At 38.4% G+C, this 18,533-nt stretch overlaps 1 protein-coding gene and 1 long non-coding RNA gene across 6 annotated transcripts in view; one reads left to right on the top strand and one right to left on the bottom strand.

The window, feature by feature from the left end:
- Positions 1-18,533, bottom strand: part of LOC128100403 (nuclear receptor subfamily 6 group A member 1) — a 257,953-nt gene that overhangs the window by 162,805 nt on the left and 76,615 nt on the right. The gene's annotated exons all lie outside the window — the stretch shown is intronic.
- Positions 1-18,533, top strand: part of LOC128100406 (uncharacterized) — a 33,802-nt gene that overhangs the window by 12,613 nt on the left and 2,656 nt on the right. Inside the window, exons 2-3 of one of the 2 annotated variants that reach the window (XR_008214786.1) lie at positions 12,729-12,877; positions 14,255-15,692. This is a non-coding gene — a long non-coding RNA (uncharacterized LOC128100406). Of the gene's footprint in view, positions 1-12,728; positions 12,878-14,254; positions 15,693-18,533 lie in introns of those variants that run through there. The other variant, XR_008214785.1, reaches the window with a different exon arrangement.

Here is an 18,533-nt window from a genome sequence, read left to right as displayed (position 1 = left end):
CCTGTCTCTGCCTGGTCTACAGAGCACGTTCCAGGATAGTCAGGACTCCACAGAGAAAACCATCTCGAAAACAAACAAACAAAACAAAACCTTAAAATAGTATGCTATTTCGCCCAGTCTAACTACATTTCAGTGTGCGTATGCACATACTCTTTTGTGATGGGTACGTGAACTTCAAGTACAAGATCTAGTAGTGAGAAATCTGCATTTCTTATGAAGTGGGAAATTGCTTAAGTTTGCAGATCTATAAACTTCTCTGGTGTACTTTTAACTTGTTGGCTCATAGGAATTAATATACATAATAACAGGCTCCAAATAAATATTTACTGAAATAAAATCATAGTAAGTAAGATTAATAGGCTCAGTGCTTTGCAATTTTAAAACAAACTTCCATTTCCTTTCTCCCTACATTTCCCTTTACAGATATATAAAAATCAAGAAATTATTTTGCTTTTTCATATCACATTATTTTTAATTGTCAAGAAAAGATCTAAAAAGCTAGATAATGGGAAGTGTTCTTAATTACAGAATTTTTATATTCTGACATTAAATGAGTTAGCACCAGGCACAAGGAGTTGACAAACACAGCTTCAAGTAAGTCAGGATTCACTGCCAATAAATACTGAATGAGAACATCAAAATAGGAAAGAAATTCAGAGTGAGTAAAAGCATAGGTTATGTATAGCTTGGTAGCAATGAGAAAAGATATGGCTTAGCAGGTATGCTATTTGGGTCCAATAATATCAGTAAGCTCACATCGAGTAAAAACATAGAGTATCAAGTTGCCAAGCAATGTTAATTTGAATGTAGTTGTTAGATGGAAGATGAATTCAAAATGGGCAATGCTAAAAAGATTACTTGGGCATATTGCACTCCTTCAGATGAAATCACTGTGCTGACCTAGAAGACAGCAGGAAAGATGCAAAAGGCTGTTACATGAGGCAGTAACTATGGCAATCAAATTCAAAAAAATTCAAAATAGGACTGATGGCTATAAAAACAATGAGAAATGAAAGGGTTGTATTCAGTGAATACAGGATTTCGGGTTTGTGAGGAGAGAAAGTGCTGGAAGTCTGTTGCACATCAGTGTGAAATCTACTCAACACTAATGAACTGGGCACTTTAAGAGTTAAGGATTGCTGGGTGGTGGTGGCACACACGTTTAATCCCAGCACTCAGGAAGCAGAGCCAGGCGGATCTCTGTGAGTTCAAGGCCAGTCTGGTCTACAGAGTAAGATCCAGGACAGGCACCAAAACCAAAACATGGAGAAACCCTGACTTGAAAACCAAGATGTAATAATAATAATAATAATAATAATAATAATAATAATAACAATAATAGTAGTAGTAGCAGTAGTAGTAGTAGTAATAGTAATAGCAATAGCAGTAGCTAAAGTATTAAAATGTATGTTATGTGGGAGTTAATCTTGTTTTGTCACAGACCAGAGTCTTGCTCTATTACCTAAACTAGTTTCAAACTCAAGGGCAATGAAGTTACTGCCTCACCCTCTTAAGTACAGAGAGGACCACAGGCATATACCACATGTATTTGATTAAAAAAAAAAAGTTTAAAAAGAGAAAAAAAGATGCAAAGGAATGTCTGCAAAGCAAAGTTTGACCAAGGAAAGTAGGGAGGGAGGAAGAAAGGGGAGCATTTTGCTTTAACCTCTAAAGTGCCTGTGCCTCATACCCCAGTTATAAAATGAATAAGGCTAAATGGGATCCCACTTACAGGGTACCACAAAGTTTAACATGTTTTCAAATGTCTACACTATTATTTGTCATGCTACTTAACATTTCCTCAACCACAGTCATTCTTTGTTTTAAATAAACAGAATACTTAAAATATTGAGAAATAACTCAAAATGTGAGAAATACAGAAAAAGTGTACCCTTGGGCTAGGGTTGTTGTATTTTCATCGTAAAGTGCTTATCTAGTGTGCACAAGGCAAGTTCCCAGACCACCACCAGAAGAAAAAAACGATAAAAAATAAAAAGCCAAGTCAGGTGTGTATGTGTGAAACTCTACTAAATTTCTTAGAACCATAAGGCTCTCCTAAGGTAGTTAAAGGCTCACCCAAAGCCTTTAACTAGGTTTTATTTTCACAATCCTTGATTTCCATGCTTTATTTCAAACTTTTAACCAAGTTGCTGCCTAGCTTAAAAAAAATTTTTTAAAAAGTATATTTTACCCATGTAAAAATACAATAAAGTAAATACTTTGCACATGTATAGCTCAAGATACACTGCTTTACAAAGTGAACACACCGCCGGGCGGTGGTGGCGCACGCCTTTAATCCCAGCACTCGGGAGGCAGAGCCAGGCGGATCTCTGTGAGTTCGAGGCCAGCCTGGACTACAGAGTGAGTTCCAGGAGAGGCGCAAAGCTACACAGAGAAACCCTGTCTTGAAAAACCAAAAAAAAAAAAAACAAAAACCAAAAAAAAAAAAAAAAAAAAACAAAGTGAACACACCTGGGAAGTCAACACTAAGTCCAAATAGAGAATATCACAACTTAGAATACTGCTGACAACTTGTGTTCTCCCAGGCATTTTCTTCCCCCAATAAATGTAGCCATTATTCTGTTCTCTACCACCTAGTATTAACACTATTTTTGAACTTCAATGACACAAGTGTGTCATGGTATATGTATGGTATGTGCTTTCTAGCTCTGCCCTAAATGTGTATAAATTCAAGGAAGTCTGCTTTCTACAGGCAAAAAGCAATCAGTGTTTCCTACTCTCACCTTACAAGAGCCTGACAAACCAAACAGCTAAAGCTACATGTACATGCTCACATCTTTCTTAGATAAAGAAAACATTATTTAGACCAGAATGACCAATTCTGGAAGCTGTCTTAGAACTGCCTTCCTGTATTATAATAGTTGTTATAGTTCTGACACTCCACAAATTGTCAATTCTGGGCAAATCAGAAGAGGTGGCTAAAGAGGCAAAACTACAAGCAAATTAGCATATTTTAGAATTGACAAGAAATCCCATGAACATTAAAGTCAAGTGATCAATCTTGTGGACTGGCTACTGTTAGCTTACTTACAAAGTAAACAAAATACTAAACAACGAGCAAATGCAATTAGTGGATTGTAATTTATCTGTTTCAGAAGCAATGCTTCCCCAAGAATATAGCTTCTTTTTTTATTTTTTTTCTTAACTCATCTTCAGTACCTATGCATTATGTAGCCCTCACAGAGGGTATGTAGTAAGTGCTGTGTACAGCTTGGGAGCATTTCCTTTGTCTCAAAAGACAAAAAGACAAAACACACACACACACACACACCCAAAAAAAAAAAAAAAAAAAAAAAAAGGAAAGAAGAGTGAGAAAAATTGATTGGGACGGCAAGATAGCTAAGCAGGTAAAAGGTGCTTCCTACCAAGCCTAACAATCTGATTTCAAGGTTGGAACTCATATGATAGAAGAACCTCCCATAAATTGTCACTGCACTTCCACACATCTCATGGTATGAGATTTTATCTTCTATTTCCCTTTCTAACATCCAAGAAAAAAAAATACTGGAAAAATCTTTAATCTAAAATATACCTTGACTTTTGTGTGCCAGTCTTTAAAAAGTATTCCAAAATACTTCCAATTTCATGAAAATATGGTGACTATACAATAATTACCACACACATTCAACAACTGTATTTTCCTCTGATACAATTGCTATTTTACTTTTTGAAGTAGAAATCACATATGACAAGATGAACTCTCTTAAGTTTTTGTCTGATGGATTTTCACACCTGTATACTCCCACATAACCACTACCCACATCCATGTACTAATGTACGTTTTCAGCAGCCCACAGTTCCTCCATAACCTTCCTCTCCAAAACCTGTCTACCCAATGACCTTGAATTATTCCTACTGGGTGTTCCTTTCATTGTTTTGACTGTCAACATCAACTTTAATCATATATATTTTAGTTAACCTGGCCTCATTATAAGGAGGAAGTCTGCCGGGCGGTGGTGGTGCACACCTTTAATCCCAGCACTCAGGAGGTAGAGCCAGGTGGATCTCTGTGAGTTCGAGGGCAGTCTGGGCTACCAAGTGAGTTCCAGGACAGGCTCCAAAGCTACACAGAGGAACTAAAAAAAGTCTCGAAAAACTAAAAAAAAAAAAAAAAAGGAGAGAGTCTACATAACAAGTAAAAAACCTTACATATTTAGAAAGTACAAAGCCTCCCCACTCCTAATGGAACAGATGGAATGACTAAGGACATGGGTAGAAAGGAAACCAATGGGAAAACTAGAAACAACTTTGGATTAAATAAATCCTAAGGAACCTGTATTAAAACTGTTTCTTCAATCAGACAGACTATAATCAATATATGTTCTAAATCATTTATTAAAAGAAAAATCAAGCCACGAATGGAGCAGGTGACTATAATCTCAGCACTTCAGTAGTTAGTAGAGGAATGAAGATTCCCCACACTATGCTAATAGTCAAAATAAAATAATAGTTCAATTGAATACTTAAGCCCTAAGCATGTTACTTTTTCTGCCTGCCTCATCTACAAACCCCCTTATAGTTACTGTGTGCGTATATATGTACGTGTGTGTGTGTGTGTGTGTGTGTGTGTGTGTGTGTGTGTGTGTGTGTATATATGTATGTATGTGAATGCACCTGCATGTGGAGGTCAGAACCACTTCAAGTGACATTCTTTGGGCCCCATCCACTTTTTTTCCCCCTTTTTTGTCTTTCATTGGTATAGAACTTCCCAAGCACTCAAGATGGCTGGGGAACAAGCCCCAGCGATTGTTATATCTTCTCCTCCCTGGCGGTGCTGGGTTTACAAGTTTGTGCCATCACATTGGTTTCAAAACAAAACAAAAACCAAAAATATGAGCTAGACATGGTGGTGCAATCCTAGTAATCAAGAGGCAGAGGCAAACAGATCTCTAAGTTCAAGGCCAGGTTGATCTACAGACTGAATTCCAGGAAAGCTAGGAGAAACCGACTCAAGCAAACAAACAAATAAATGAGAAGGTAAAGAGTGAAGAGTTTGGGGTATTGTACCCAGGTTCTCTGATAGAGCCATCTCCCCAGTCAAACAACTACACTGTCTTTAAATTCAAAACCAGTTTTAAGAGTATATTCCCATGTCTAGAAACTGACATCCTTCACAAAGAACCAGATCCATACAAAACCTTAGCATCTGTTCACAGAAACCAAACCAGTCAACAGTCTGTTCTAGAAAGCTCTCACCATTCCAACTCCTCTAAACCCACAGCGACTCAGCTGTGATTGAGAGAAATAGTCTCCTACTTATCTCCATCTCTGGAGCAGCACAAATAAAAATGACTCCTCCCCGCCAAACACACGCTTTTTTGAGATAGGGTCTTTCTATATAGGCCTGACTGTTCTGGAACTCAACTCTGTAGACCAGACTGGCCTCAAACTCAAGAGATCTGCTTGCCTCTGCCTCCCAAGTGCTGAGATTAAAGTTGTGTGCCACCACTCCTGGCCAGTTCCTCAACCATGACTGTCAAAGATTCTTCTAACAGCAAAAACATTCACTAGTGTCTGTATAATCAAATACAACCAAAAGAGAAACTTGGGGATAGATTCAGAAATCTCTTGCATGGCTTTATTAAGACTCAAAAATAGCTGTGATACGGTAGTGAGTGAGTGCCTTTAATCCCAGCACTCAGGAGGCAGATGGATCTCTGAGTTTGAGGCCAGCCTGGTCTACGGAGTGAGGTCAAGGACAACCAGGGCTACACAGAGAAACCCTGTCTCAAAAACAAAACAAAACCAAGACTCTAAAATACAATTTTGATACATTATTAAGAAAGCCCCACGGGCGGTGGTGGTGCATGCCTTTAATGCTAGCACTCGGGAGGCAGAGCCAGGTGTGAGTTCAAGGCCAGCCTGGTCTACAATCACTTTATATATTATATATAAAAAGATCACTAGTCATACAAATTTAGTTTTATACATAATAGCCAGAAAACATAAAAAAGGGAGATGTGCTTGATATAACCACACTGCTTTGCTCCCTATATCCAGTATCTATACCACCAGCCATCAAAAAGTACTATTAAAGCCATAAAAGAGATAGGAACCAACTCATCAGTAGCTGATACTCATGGCAATTAAATAATGAGCTGGTGAGAATCTTGAGTTGGATGGCAGTTTAGGAAAAGTCCTTTCAAGCCACCAGATGGTTTTGGTTCCTATCTCTTTTATGGCTTTAATAATCTTTTGTTTTTTCACAATTATTTTTTGTTTGATGATTTGCAGTGTTGAGGGGGGGCCCTCAAATGAGGACTTCACCCATGCCAGACCAGTACTTATCTGTGAGATACAACTTTGGCCCAGAAAATACATTTATTTTACTGTTTTTTTTTAATGTATCTTAGGTAGAGCTAGAGTAACACAGCACTTCCCTCACATGCACAAGGCTCTGGGTTCACTGCTCTGCACTGGGTGAGGAAAGGGTACTTATTTTAACTGTGTAATGGATTTATTACTTTTTTGTTTTGTTTTTCAAGACAGGGTTTCTCTGTGTATCCCTGGCTGTCCTGGAACTCACTCTGTAGACAAGGATGGCCTCAAACTCACAGAAAACCACCTGCCTCTGCCTCCAGAGTGCTGGGACTAAAGGCATGTGTCACCACTGCCTGGCAGATTTACCACTTTTTAAGTTGAGTATTTTGCCTCAATGTATGTCTGTGCACCTCATGTGTGCTTGTTACCTGAGGAAGCCAGAAGATAGTATTTGGATTCTCTAGAGTTACAGGTGTTGACTGTGAGCCACCATGGATTCTCTGTAAAAAACAGCCAGTGCTCTTAGCTTAGTCACTGAGCAACCTCTTCAGCCCTATGGCTTTACATTCTTAATTCATATACTCAGTTTAACTGAACAGTTACCTGGTACAGTTACTCAAAAGAGCTGGTCACTGAAAATAGACAGCCTAGGAATTAATTTGACACAGAAAAGAAAAAGATCCGATTCCTGTGGGATTGCAAAATTTTAAATAACACCTCAAATATATAAAATCAATGTTAACTATGGGATAGAAAAGCCAGGTGGTCCTTAAGAGAATTTGGATAGATACTGAAATGCGTGTTCCATTTGAAGAACAGAAACCAATTTGCCATCTTATAGTGTCCTGGCCTACTTACTTCTTCTTACTATTGTGTCAAATAACAAAATGTTCCAAGCTACTGAGTTTATGAATGATCGATTACTTTTAATTGTGTTGGGAGGGTGTGCAGGTGTCAGAGTAGCCTGGAGCAGGAGTTAGCCACCTAAATTAGAACTCAGGTTCTCTGCAAGAACAGTATGTGCTCTAATTGCTCAGCCATCTCTCTAGTCCTAACCACTTAGTTTAAATTTCCAATTTCTACCCTTCCTTTAGCAAAACGCCCACTATCTTTTTTCTTAATTTATTTAGTGTGTGTGCCACATATTGTATATAAATATGTGCCATGTGTGTGCACACATACAAATTTGTGAATGGGGAGAGTGGTATGTATGTCATGGCACAGTGATCAAAAACCAACTTGCAGGAATTAGCTCTTTCCATCACATGAGCTTCAGGGATTGAACACAACCATCAGGTTTGGCAGCAAGCACTCTTACCAATGGAGTCATCTTGCTGGCCCATCAAACCAGAAGCTTGGGAGGCTCTTGTTTTCCTCCTTCCCAGTACTGAATCAGACACTATTCAACAGGCTTCTTTCTGACATTTCATTGAAGTAACACATTCATTCAGCCTAACTTAAACTAGAATTAGAGTCACAGCACAGGATCACTTCCAAAGATTAAATTCATGCAAATATTTGTGTAATTCCTCATTTGGCAATTTCTTTTAGAAGATGTAATTATGAAAGTAGAGTTGCCGGGCGGTGGTGGCGCACGCCTTTAATCCCAGCACTTGGGAGGCAGAGGCAGGCTCTGTGAGTTCGAGGCCAGCCTGGTCTACAAAACAAGTTCAGGAAAGGTGGAGGGTGGAGGGGGAGAAAGGAAGAAAGAGAGTTACAAGCTAATTAATGACTGATGTCTGTAATTAGTATAAAACTTGAAGTCAATAGCTATTTTTCCAGGAACCATCCTTCTAGTTCTATGCTACAGAGAAGGTTAAGACTGGCTGGCAGCAACAGTATCCCATCTGCAAGCTACTCCTTGACAGAGACCAGTAGCAACAAAGTTTTATTACCTGACTCCCCAGCAAAGTGATAGGTGAGTTCTTAAACTTAGTAATTCAAGTTGCTTTCAAAATTCTGTGTTTTGCTGGGCAGTAGTGATGTACACCTTTAATCCCAGCACTTGGGAGTTAGAGGCAGAGGCAGGCAGATCTCTGCGAGTTCGAGGCCAGCCTGGGCTACAGAGGGAGTTCTAGGACAGGCTCCAAAGCTACACAGAGAAGCTCTGTCTTGAAAAACCAAAAAATAAAAATATTCTGGGTTTTATGTGTAAATATTTTTGGAGATAGTCCATACCTTTGCATAAGGTTTTCAATTATGCTACTTAACAACTTGACTTACCTCCTCACAATAAATGAGGTTGGTACCTATATTCTCCCATTACAGATTAAAGAAAATGGAATGTGTGAGAGGAGAAAACCTTACTAATAAAGTGATAAAGCATTAATTTAAAATGTCTTCAAAAGATGCATACATGCTGGGAGTGGTGGTATACTCCTTTAATCCCAGCATTGGTGAGTTTGAAGCCAGCCTGGTAAGCACAGCAAGTTCCAGGCTAGCCAGAGCTACATAGTGAGACCCCGTCTCAAAAACACACACACATGCATATATAATGCTAATGTAAGGCTATTCTGACTGAAAACAGAAGTTTTTATGTTAATATATGTGGGCTAAAAGAACTCCTAGGCAAAATATTCAATTTTATTTAATAATATATAAAGGGTGGCTATAGTTGATTTTAATAATGTAAATCAGCTGGGCAGTGGTGGCTCATGTCTTTAATCCCAGCAATCAGGAAGCAGAGGCAGAAGGATCTCTGGAAGTTCCAGGCCAGCCTGGTCTACAGAGCAAGTTCCAAGATTGCCAGTGCTACACTGAGAAATCCTGTCTCAAATAACCAAAAAAAAAAAAAAAAAGTAAATCATTTTGAAATAGCAGGAAAATACTGGAAGTTATAAATAGAGGTTATAAGAGGTTTTTACATCTGCTATGTTAGTTCTCACAACTATCTATGAAGTATATATTATCATGATCTCTAGTTTATAGAGGACACACAAATAGAGATGATATATAATTCCCCTAACTCTACAAATTGAGTGTTCCAAAATCTATTCTCTTTATATGATCATACTGCTTTTGCAAACATGTAACATGAAAAATTTAAACTACAGTCATTTTAAAAGAAAGGAAAATCAAATATTCGTCCAATTTGGAAAAGTCTATTATAATAATACACTTCTGCTGTGGGATGTTCTGTATGGCAAATGTGTTGCTGATTAGTCATTAAATAAAACACTGATTGGCCATTGGCTAGGCAGGAAGTGTAGGCGGGACAAGGAGGAGAATAAAGCTGGGAAGTGGAAGGCTGAGTGAGAGAGACACTGCCAGCCGCCAAGATGAGAAACAGCATGTGAAGATGCCGGTAAGCCACAGCCATGTGGCAAGGTATAGATTTATAAAAATGGATTAATTTAAGCTGAAAGAACAGTTAGCAAGAAGCCTGCCATGGCCATACAGTTTGAAACCAATACAAGTCTCTGTGTTTACTTGGTCGGGTCTGACGGCTGTGGGACTGGCAGGTGAGAGAGATTTGCCCTGACTGTGGGCCAGGCAGGAAAACTCCAGCTACACACTTCAGTTGTTCTATTTTGTATAAGTCAAGAGCAGTGATTGGAGAGAACAGAGCAATTAAACATGCATTTTTGAATATATGACCATATTTAACTTACAAATTTGTATATGCAGTAAGCGCTTTTTGTTGCACATTTTAAGCAGAAGATAACTGAAAGTCTGAGGCTACTATCACTACCCATCAGTGTCTGCACACTCCTTTTCTAGACTGTCCCGTCAATGCCTTTCTCCTCCATTGGAGTTCTTTTCCTTCTGTCTAGTGAAAATCCAACTAAGTCTTCTAAACCCAGATGAGACACTATCTGCTTAGATACAGCATTTCTAGCACTTCAAGGCAAAATTAACACTCATTTTTCCACCAGCATGGAGGTTATTTATTGTCTTTGTCATCTGCTGTATGTGTCTCACCTAGATGATACTGGGCTTGTGATGTCAAGAGCTATAATAAAGGAGAAACGGACCCTAAGGTTCTACAGCTTTAGTCAGTAAAAGGGCAAAACAATAACCAGCATTTTGACTAAGGGATGCCTAGGAGTCATGCTGACATGCTATCATTTTAAAAACAAACATTTGTCCTCGTGTGAATGACCCCAAATGTTTCTGGCAATGCTCCCTGCACAAAACGTGAGAAGTAAGTAGAAAGGCTACTATCTCATACAGCAACTCTCTACTATGTTTCATTGAGTTTCTACTACTTGTTTCTCTCAACTTCAAGAGGCCCAGAAAGCCTCTAGAAATATTCACATGACCTTGGGGGGTAGGGGTGGGATGTGTGTTTGAGTATTCCAGGTATCATTAGAAAAGAAAGGAGGTGAGTGAAATTATAATGACATGGTAATGTCTGACAAACTCAAAACCAGTTTAAACTAAGAATTAAACACTGAAACCAAGTTAGTAAATGTTTAGCTATGTAACTGTTAGATAAGGTGACCTTTAACTTTTTAACTTCTTTGGAGTCCATCACTGCATAAATCCCTTAGGCAAATTCATTTTAAAAGACCCAATGTGAGGCTGTGGAGGTGACTCAATGCTTGCTGCACCTCCAGAGGGTGGTAATTTGGTCCCCAGCAATTAAGGCAGGTAGCTCACAACCATGTCTAGCGCCAGGCATGCAATGAAATAATTTTTTTTAAAATAAAAACTCCATGGGCACCTGCACACATGTGGTGCATGAGCATGTACACACACACTTTAAAAAAAAATTAACAACAACAATAAAAAGGAAAAATAACCAATGTGTACCTTAAAAGTGAAGAAACTAAAATTAAAGGCTTATATTTTATTTATTTATCTATTTGCATTTTATGTATACATTTGTCTGTATGAGGGTGACCCTGGAACTGGAGTAACAGTTGTGAGCTGCTATGTGGGTGCTAGGAATTGAACCCAGGTCCTCTGGAAAAGCAGTCAATGCTCTTGATCAATGAGCCATTTCTCCAGGCCAAAATTAAAGGCTTAAAGCAAATTGAAGGAATACGGACAATAAAGACCTTTAAAAGATGAAAAGTAGCTTGATGTGGAGGCAGAGGTAGGTAGATCTCTTGAGTTCCAGGCCAGCCTGGTTTACAAAATGAGCTCAAGGACAGCCAGGACTAACTACACAGAGAAACTCTGTCCGGGAAAGAAGGAAAGAAGGAAAGAAGAAAAGAAGGAAAGAAGGAAGGAGGGAGGGAGGGAGGGAGGGAGGAGGAAGGAAGGAAGGAAGGAAGGAAGGAAGGAAGGAAGGAAGGAAGGAAGGAAGGAAGGAATCTTAAATGAAACAGGAAATATCTTTACACATTCAAGAACCCTACCTTACACTCTTCCTTCAGAGATATAAAAGGGATTCTCAGAATGCTAACACCGAAGAATAGTGGATTTTATTTTTTGTAGTTTGGTGCAACCGAAATCACTATTTCTGATTATCTGTTCAAAATAATATAAAGCTTGGCAACTCTTACCAGACACAGGAAAAGACCATTTAAAACAAATCTGATACAAAGTTTTAAAAATACTACACAGGAAGAGACTTGATTACTTTCATTTCTTTATGCTTACATATCACAACAGAAACTCTGCAAAGCCTCCAAGTGGTAAGTTTAGAATGTCAACAGTTCTCATTTTTCTCTCAAGAAGTGCCATTTGGCTACTTTAAAAAATGAATTTGGGCAGTGGTGGTGCACGCCTTTAATGCCACCACTCAGGAGGCAGAGCCAGGCAGATCTCTGTGAGTTTGAGGCCAGCCTGGGCTACAGAGTGAGTTCCAGGAAAGGCACAAAGCTACACAGAGAAACCGTCTTGAAAAAGACAAAACCAAAAACAAAACAAAACAAAAAACAAACAAACAAAAAACAACAACAACAACAACAAAAATGAATTTGAGTCAGGTGGTGGTAACGTAGGCCTTTAATCCTAGCACTTGAGAGGCAGAGGCAGGCGGATGTCAGCCGAGGCTACATGTGAGATTCTGTGAGGAATAAAAAAAGGAAGAAAGGAAGAGAGGAAGAGAAAAAGAAAGTCAGTTAATAATTAATAAAAATAACCACCCAAAACAAAGGCCAGATATATCTGACATTTTAGTTACTCTCTGCATTCGTTTTAAGATTTTTACTAATTATGTATATATGTGTGGGTATGTGCATGTGACTGCAGGTGCCCATGAAGGTTTGAGGTGACAGATCCCCTGCAACAGGAACTGGGAGTTATAGGTGGTTGTAAGGTGAGTTCTCTGCGAGAGTAGTACAGGTTCTTGGCTGCTGAGCCATCTTTCCAGCTCCACTCTCTGTATTAGAGTATATACATAGAATTTTGTTCTTTCTATATGGAAAATAATTCAAGGGGCATCAGTAGTACTTCTGTGGTAATTTAGTGGCCCATGATTCTCAGCTAGGCAGTTTTGTTTTCATCTTTTCCTCTGGAACATATGGCTTTAGACCTATTTTCTATTATTACAGGCAAACAAGAAGGATTTACTTGTTCGATTAAGCTCTGCAGTGAAGGTTCTACCTGAGTTATGAGCAAGTCCTGTGGTGGGCAGGAGGAACCAGTACAACAATGAGCATGGAGCCACAAGTTCGCTGTTCAAGTTCTGGCTATGTGACTCGTAAGTCAGGGTTTTCTCAGGGAAACATGGGCTGGAGTTAAACAGACAAACCCTACTACATAGCAGTCCCCAATTCATGTTACCGTCTTTCTGATTCTTGTACCCTCATAATTAAAATATTACTATAAAATTGGAAAATAACATTTTCAGAATGATAATTCACTGAAAATCATTTGCATAGATGTCCATTTGAGTCAGCAGTACAAACGGCAATCTTACAACCCTGCAACTCATCACCTCTTTGTTGTATGTAAAGTAACATCACAATTTAAGCATACTCAACTTGAAACCTTGGAAACAATGAGACCCAACAGCAGTGGTGGTACTGCTCATTGGTCCTTAGAACATGAGAGCAGACCAAAGATGGGAAAGCAAGTCAGCCTTAAGAGGACTCCATGGAACATTCAACGCTGTCGGTGAGTTTGGGATTAAAAAAGAAAAAAACCACCGACCGTTGACTGTACCTTGGGATCCTTACAGACAACAAATTTCCTGATGCAAGGAATAGGCTGTATTGTCACATCATATGACATCACGTGAAATAGTCCTATGGCCTGTTCTTTAAAGGGAATCAGCAACTTTTTTAAAGCTTCCATGTATTTAATTATTCATTGTTGGTTTTTTGTAATATTTTGATAACCAAATGCTTCATTTTAACAATTTATGAAGAGTGCCACCAGAGGACCAAATGCACTCAAATGTGCCATTCTAGTGAGAGAAATAGTATGTATTAAAAATATCTATTTAGTATAAAAATAAAATCTGGTTAAATATGTTATTCCCATTTCTTCCACATTCTTTCAAGATTTTGCTTTAGGGGCAAGGAGAGGATTTAGTTAGCAAAAATAGTACAAAACTGTTCAATGTCTATACACCTTACCATATTGTACCTGAAACTGCAGTTACTATGGTTAGGATTTGACAGCCCCCATGAAAGCACCAGTTACTAACTGCCGATTTCCATCTCCATGTGCTTATTTAAATCTTTCCTAATTTCAAGCAAAAAGATACAGAATGAATTTTGGGTCACCCCCTAGCTATGTGACCCTAAGTATCCAAGTGTGCTTTTTCAAGTATAGAAAGGAAGATGAGAGAGCCTATATATCACAGTTTTGATTTAATGAGAAGATGTATGAGAATAATTTGAATTATTTCTAGCTTATAGAAAATGCTAGCTACATAAACAATTACTAAACTACAAACATAATCAATGCTACTCTATCTTGAAAAAGGTACTTATTATACTTCTCAATTTGAAACAAAAGATGAATCTTTTGTTTTACAAAACATGCTTTACAGACATCAGCACCCCAGCCCACGTGATCAGAGCTACCTGTGAAGTTCTCAGATAGCATCTTCTTCTTCTTAACTTTTCAGTCTTGAAGGATTTCTTGCTCTGCAGTCAAGGTTATCTATAATTATGAGTCCTCAACCATACAAATGGCTGGTTACTAACATAACAGACTTCAAAGAACCATTGTGGGAAGAAGACCCAGGAGATGGGGAAGACCAAGGCAATTTCATCAAATGGAAACACTGAAGGCTGCACTCAACATTCATTGCTGTCGGTGGGTTTGAATGTCAATCAACTCACTGATCAATGAATGCAAACTGCGGACCAAAAAAGCACAATGAAGCAAAAATACTCCCAGATAATCACCAGATAATCACTGCTCCAGATAGGACTACAATTTTGTAGCTAAAGCTTCTTTAGTTTCTTTGCTTCTAATATGAAGGAAGTTCTATAATTGCTAGTACTTTTCGTTTCTTTCTCAATTATAATAAGTTTAAGGAAATTATACTATCACAGGCAAAATGAATAATATGCTATTAACATCATATTTAAAAACAATGCTTTCGATGGGCAGAGGTGGTGCACGCCTTTAATCCCAGAACTCGGGAGGCAGAGCCAGGCGGATCTCTGTGAGTTCGAGGCCAGCCTGGGCTACAGAGTGAGTTCCAGGACAGGCTCCAAAGCTACATTAGAGAAACCCTGTCTCGAAAAACCAAAAAAAAAAAAAATAAGAAAAGAAAACAATGCTTTCATAATTTTTAAATTAAAAAGAAACACATGATCATTATTTTAAAATTCAAGTACATGAAATAAAATTGAAAATCTATTCTCAAGTCAAATGCATTCCCCTTCTGTGAAAACCACTTAAGAACATCCATTTGATAGTATTACAGTAAAGACAATAAGGTAAAATGTTATTCCCTTGAAGACTTATCTACATGTAAAACTGAGACACAATTAATTTTGGGGAAGTTCAATGGTAACAAATTGAGCTCATTGCTCTTTAATTTACCTTTTCACTCAGCTATACACACTTAACAAACAACATTTAGCATCATTTGGGGTAGGGGGAAGGCAGGTCTTATGTATCCCACATTGGGTAGCTGAAAATGGCCTTGAACTTCCGATTCTCCTGCCTTACCCTTCCAAGTGCTAGGATTACAGGTGTGTACCACCAAGCCTGGTGTATGTGGTGCTGGAAGTAGAACTAGAGGCTTTGTGTATGACAGACAAGCACTCTACCACCAATAACTACAGCTCCTGTGTTTATGTGTGTGTGTGTGTGTGTGTGTGTGTGCATGTACATATGTTGGTGCATGTATAACCCAGAAGTAGGTGTCAGGCATATTCCTCAATCACTCTCCACTCTATTGTCAAACCTGTGGCATACTTATTCTGCAAAACTAGAAATCAAGCCGGGCGGTGGTGGCGCACGCCTTTAATCCCAGCACTTGGGAGGCAGAGCCAGGCGGATCTCTGTGAGTTCGAGGCCAGCCTGGGCTACCAAGTGAGTTCCAGGAAAAGGCGCAAAGCTACACAGAGAAACCCTATCTCAAAAAAAAAAACCAAAAAAAAAAAAAAAAAAACCAAAAAAACTAGAAATCAACCAAGTTCCAGAAATCCTCCTATCTCCACTTTATTGGTAATGAAAGTATAGGTCCCCACAGCCTTTCCCAACTTCTACAAGGATGCTGGGAAGCAAACTCAAGTCTTCATGCTTGCATGACACCTAATAAGCCATCTCCCTGTCCCCATCAATTCTTTCTCATTCTTTTGAATGATTATATGTCTTATTATAAATACTCTGGTTTTTATGGTTCAAATACATTTAAAAAAATCTCTTGACCAAAACTATGAGGCCCATCTATTCTTACCTTTGGAAAATACATTCTTAAAATAAGAAAAACAACTAAGTGAGATGGGAAACACCCATTTTATGGTAGCAAAAACTAAAATATCAGTTCTCCAAATTTCATAATGAAGATGAGCCACCAAATCTTTCCTGCTAATGAAATAAAAACATGAGCCTTATTTGTAAGTCATACAAACTTAAGTCTAAGAGAGAAACAGTCTTGTTAATTTAGCTTTCTTCTCATAGACAGGATGGAAAGGAGAGAATATAGTTGTACTAAAACAAGAAATCAAAAAGAAAAAAGAATTAATAACAAGAAAGCAGAGAAAGTATGAGGTTCAAAAACAGTGTTTTCGAAACCTGGCTGTATACCATAATCATCTAGTATTGCTGTTAAAAAATGCACATTCCTCAGTATTTATCATAGATCAGAGATGAGGCCTTATTAATATTTTAATAAGCTCATTGGGTGACTTCTCAAATATTGGAGGCTTGCCTAAAGTAAAGCAAATGCACTAGTACAATATTGGCTACTTATCCCCTGTGGACACGTTTCATGCTGCCCACTTTCTAACTATTGCCTGATATGTCTTCCACCACTCTTCAAGGTGCATAAAATCCTGGCATTGCTATGAAGTAGCTCACTCCAAAACACATCAGATTATCTGGAGTTTTACAAAAGTAGGTACACTTGCACTTATGTCTTCACAAAACATGAAGGCCCTAAGGAATGAAGAAGGTTAAAATTCAGATTGTGTCACCTAACAACTTTTGATACAAATGAAAAGCTTTGGTCTGGCAGGAAAAGTGCTTGCTACTTAAGCCTGATGGCTTATGTTTAACTCCCAGAACTCAAATGATTGAGAGAACCAACTTCTGCAAGTTGTCCTCTGAACTCCACTGCTGTGGAATATTTGTACAATGTGATGACAGATTGCCATGACTGGTGTAATAAAAGCTGAATGGCCAATGACTAGGCAGGAGAGATAGGCAGAACTTCCAGGCAGAGAGAGAACACTGGGAAAAAGAAGACAGAGTCACCAGCCAGATGAAAAGGAAGCAGGATGAGTACAGAGTAAAGGTAACCAAACCACATAAAAAAAAGTAGATTAAAAGATATGGGTTAATTTAAGTTATAAGAACTAGTTAAAATTAAGCCTAAACTAAGGTACAGCTTTCCTAAGTCTCCATGTCATTTTTTGGTGAGTTTTTTTTAGTGAGCGGGTGGCCCAAAGAAAAATCCGTCTACATATGGCATCCAACATAGTTGCTCGAATATTCATATAGGGTCTGAGAAAGCAGTCTCTTGGGTAGGCTCAGCACACAGAGACATGTGAGCAATTGAGCAGCAAGCACTTGGTATAAACTCCTACAGACACAACAAATTCCCAGAGCTGGGAAAGGTAAATGTAGCTCTGGGGTGGTACCCATCAACATGAAACTAGGTTCTCACAGAACTGAGCGGGGCGGAGGCAGCCACCAGCACAGAGCCGCCCAAGGTAGCCTAGCAGCTTAAGATTTGGCTCACATGGTCAGAGGAGGCTGTAGACACACACACAAGCAAAAAAAAAAAAAAAAAGAGAGAGAGAGAGAGAGAGAAGAAAGAAAGAAAGAGGTTGAGGATTTAGCTCAGTGGTAGAGCGCTTGCCTAGCAAGCACAAGGCCCTGGGTTCGGTCCTCAGCTCTGAAAAAAAAGAGAAGGAAAGGAAGGGAAAGGGAAAGGGAAAGGGAAAGAAAGAAAGAAAGAAAGAAAGAAAGAAAGAAAGAAAGAAAGAAAGAAAGAAAGAAAGAAAGAAAGAAAGAAAGAAAGAAAGAAAGAAAGAAAAAGCCAGGTCAAGGCCAACAAAACCTCTGAACAGGTTACAGTGTGTTTAAAACTTAGTACTTAGGTGCTAAAGAAAGAAAAAGAAAATGGGTATAGACAATCATAGAAAAAGGAATAAAGTTTAAAAATAATAAAGTCTTTAAAGAAAGAGAAAAGTGATATAAAAAGAATAAGCAACATGAGGATGAGAAATACATAGGGTTGTCTGTATCCTGTAGGGCACATTGTTGACTTTCAATTTTTAAAATGCTAATGTACAAAAAAACGATAGCTGCTAAAGGACATTGGACTGTGGACACTGCTAAATTAAACCAACCTATATATTTTAACAACATCTTCACTTCAGAATGAAGTAAAAAAATATGTTGCGTTGGGTTATGCCTTTGTTTCCACAGGAAACAAAAAGTTATGGTTCTCTTCAAAATTAATGAAGATGAAATTTAATTGGGAGAGATCTCCCAAAAATCTTGACTACAAAAAAACAAGAAAGACTACATGAGAGATGACATATATGCTGATCCCTCTCCTATGGGAATAGCTTTGATGAAACTGGAGAAACATGATAAATCTAGTTGGCTACAGAATCCTCTTATCTTATTATTATATGCCAGCCTTTGTAGTGATATTTTGTTTGTGCTTTAACAAATAAATCTTGCCTGAAGATCAGAGTGCAGAGCTAGCCACT

Source organism: Peromyscus californicus, unplaced genomic scaffold (assembly GCF_007827085.1).
Source record: "Peromyscus californicus insignis strain IS unplaced genomic scaffold, ASM782708v3 Scaffold_7__1_contigs__length_154581171, whole genome shotgun sequence".
Taxonomy (NCBI): domain Eukaryota; kingdom Metazoa; phylum Chordata; class Mammalia; order Rodentia; family Cricetidae; genus Peromyscus; species Peromyscus californicus.
Note: the sequence above shows the minus strand (reverse complement) of the source record. Positions and strands in the feature narration are given on the sequence as shown.